The 3,463-nt window shown below is 43.9% G+C and overlaps 1 pseudogene; it reads right to left on the bottom strand.

The window, feature by feature from the left end:
* Positions 1–234: 234 nt before the first annotated feature.
* LOC147416650 (coronatine-insensitive protein 1-like) lies at positions 235–2,778 on the bottom strand (annotated as a pseudogene).
* Positions 2,779–3,463: the final 685 nt, after the last annotated feature.

Below are 3,463 nucleotides of genomic sequence, written 5' to 3'. Positions count from 1 at the left end.
AAACTGCACAATTTACGATAGAGACTGCAGCCATGCATTTTCCAGCGTCTCTCCCCACACCATACCTACTATGCTAAGCTCGAAGCAAGCTTTTGCCGGTCTCTTAACAATGTTTCATATTAAGAATTGAATGATCATTGTCTATGCTGCCTGAACAAAGTTTATTTGCCCATGTTCGGTGTACAAAATTGACTTCTCAAGACCTCAGTTCCTAAACCTCTATCTACAAAACCAAAACCAAGACCTTATTCTTATGCAAGCTGAACAAGATACTAATGCAGCACCGCACCTGACTACCCCTTCTGAGAAGCAATCCCCTACGCATGATTGCAGACAAACCCTTTCCTTATGAATGAATTTCTATGCATTATCGCAGACAAACGAATGAATGAATATTCAACTCGTAACCCCACGTGCTCATGTCACCATCTCATGGCCAACGAGCAGACAGTGAGACAAATGAAGTGGTTGGGAGTTTTCCATGATAGCAGCCCACAAGAGGCCCCCCACCTGCTGAAAACAGTGGTAAACTTCAAGCCGACAATTGCTGATTCACCGATCGCTTGCCTTTCACTCACCCAGCCCCCACATGCTAAAAACAGTGGTAAACTTCAAGCCGTCAATTGCTGATTCACCAATCTTTTGCCTTTCACCCACCTCAAACACTCGCAGCATGAATGTATTCCTCCTTAGATGGCAATCTTTTTTGTCCTTGCTAATGCACATTGAAAGGAAAGATTGATCAGTCACAGCCAATTCCCATGATTCAATCCTCAATCACACCACACTTTAACCAAGCAGAGTGACCGATGGTGGAGTATCTGCGCGCTTTTGTGAAAGGCATCGATACGCTACAAACTGAGCAGGGGTTCCCGGCTCGTCTATTAACTCAACGCTCCAATAATCTTTGGTCAAGGGAAGTAAATCCTGCCCTGTTCCAGTGGCCCTGTAGCCTTGTACCCATATATACTTCAGGGATTCCATCTTCAGAACAGAGGTGGCAATTGCTGCCTCTGTAAAGACACAATCTCGGATTTCAAGCCTCTTAAGGTTGGGACAGCCGTTCGCAAATAGCTTGAGCCCTTCATCGCTTTCCCCTAGCAAACCAAAAAGTGCCCAGTTTAAATTTTTTCCATACATGCCAATCTCCTCCATACCCCTGTCAGTCAAGAATCCTGGCCTTAAATAGAGCGCAAAACGGTGTATATCTGGGCAACCCTCATCAGGGCTCTTACACCAACATCAAGAGGATATTCTGAAACTTCATTGTCTTCATCAAGTAACACCAACCGGAAATCTTTCAGCTTGGGGCAGTTTGTGGCTATTGTGGACAGAGCAGCATTATTTATGTCTGAAACATATGCTGCTATATACTCCAGCCGTTGGCAGTTTAATGCGACCAATATAAGGCCTCTTTGGGTGACAAAACCTTGCTGGACATCTCTATCTCCACGTTCTACCCGTAGCCAGCGCAAATTCTTGCACTTGTTCGCTATAACCTCAAGGCCCTCATCACCTATGGCATTGAAAACCTGAAACAAGTATACAGTAATTAATGCATTATGTAAAGCATCCATTGTCTGCCCACACTATTTAAAAAAGAGAAGCTGACAATGCAAGTGCTGCAGAGAACAATTATTGACAAGCATATTCCTACTGACACTAATGTAAACTAGCTTTGTCCGTACGTATGCAGTAGAATGCAAGGACTGATTTTGAAACATGCTTCACCTCCAATGCCTCAAGATTGGCACAAAGACCAAGAAGTTGGCAGTGGCCATCCACAGTGAGACATGAATATTGAAGGTCTAACTTTCTCAGCCCTGCTGCAATGGGTTGAATAATAGAATTTACAATTGAGTCACCTTCCTCCACACCCATATAATACAAGGCCACCAACGATGTTAATGTGGCTGGCAATGTGATTTTTGGTTGCTGATCCACACTGGCACCTACAGAAACGCCTCCCAATTCTCGCAATGCTGTTGTTCGGCTGAGAATCTCCGGTAGACCTTCTAGTTCCAATTCATTTAGTTTCAATGACACTAATGATTTACAATTTAAAGCTAATGTTGAAAGATCGCCAGTGCAAATATTTTGCAGGTCAATTCCTGCTATATTCAGCATTTCCAAAGATGTATTATAAAGCGACAGCTGACGTAACCAATTGCCATTATGATCTTGCATATCACTTTCCTCCAAAAAAAGCTCTCTCAAAGATCTGCACACACAAAACAGATTGTACTATATCAGCTACCAGAAAACAAATAAAAACCGACTGGAAATTGTGCCAGCCGGTGATGTTGGGTAATTTGAAAAATTTTAACCCATTTTGAGGTGTCAACAATGTGAAACAAAAACATGAAATATGCCTTCTGATCAAGAGGCTTTTGGCCCAGAATTTGAATAATAAAGTTGACCAGATTATGATGTGAGCCTACAAATCCAATCACCTCTCTCAGTGCAAGTAGCTCATTTACTTGAAATAGCAGACAAAAAGAAACATATGTTCATGAGAAAACCAATCACACAATTATTATCAGCATTAAAACCTATAATTGTACTTCTTAAATCCTGATATCTCATCAGCTTATTTATTTAGCAGTATATCCATTATTATCAGCATTGATATGTTTAATTGCACTTCTTAAATCCATCACCAAAATCACAAGTTTAAACGCATGTCCTAATAGACCCCATCACCAGAATTACAAGTTTAAGACCCAAGTGAAGTGAAACTTTGCGATAAGAAGAAGCTTGTGAAGGAATGAAGAGAGAGAGGCAACAAACACTAGAGAGAGCCAAAGAGAGGAACCCTAGCGTCTCTGTCGTCGCGCCCCCTCTGTCTCTACCATGCGTGTACTGCCTGGCTGCATCGTCGTTCGCTGGCTGCCCTGCAAACGATGCCTGCACTGGCTGGGCTGCTTGCCAGCGTTGTGTACCTCTGGCTCAGACGCTGCCATCAGTGCCTCCATCAGCCTATCCATCATTCGCCTTCCATTTGCTGATTCGCTGTCTTGGCTGCCAAGCAAGTAGCTGGCGTCGTCTCTTATTGAGGCTGCCCTCACTTGGTTGTGACGTTGCAGCATATGTCGGAAGCTGCTCTTCACATGGTGCACTTTTCAAAGGAGCCGTTCAGTGTTGTGCAGGTGGGTCAGCTTTGGGTTCGCTCCCTTTCAGGCTACTGTTAGGGTTTCATCTTCTGTCTGGTGGTGACTCCAGTATCTCCCAGGAGCAATTTAGGGAACGAGGGCTATTTTATGACTGAGCCCCAGCAGTATTTGACATAAACATACCTTTTCTGGCAGTACGAGCCATGTGTTTGCCCACCCGGTAGGCTGGCATGAGGCAAGACCCTTGTTCCTAGGTTTCCCAGGTCAAGTCCTCAGTTTTCTGCAGTTGCCCCTTGGTTTTATTCGGCCGGAGACCAGATTTGGTCCCTTGGGCTAGTTTATTAGCACTT

The sequence above is a fragment of the Adiantum capillus-veneris genome, unplaced genomic scaffold, assembly GCF_014529385.1.
Source record: "Adiantum capillus-veneris isolate H3 unplaced genomic scaffold, ASM1452938v2 Hic_scaffold_671, whole genome shotgun sequence".
NCBI lineage: Eukaryota > Viridiplantae > Streptophyta > Polypodiopsida > Polypodiales > Pteridaceae > Adiantum > Adiantum capillus-veneris.
Note: the sequence above shows the minus strand (reverse complement) of the source record. Positions and strands in the feature narration are given on the sequence as shown.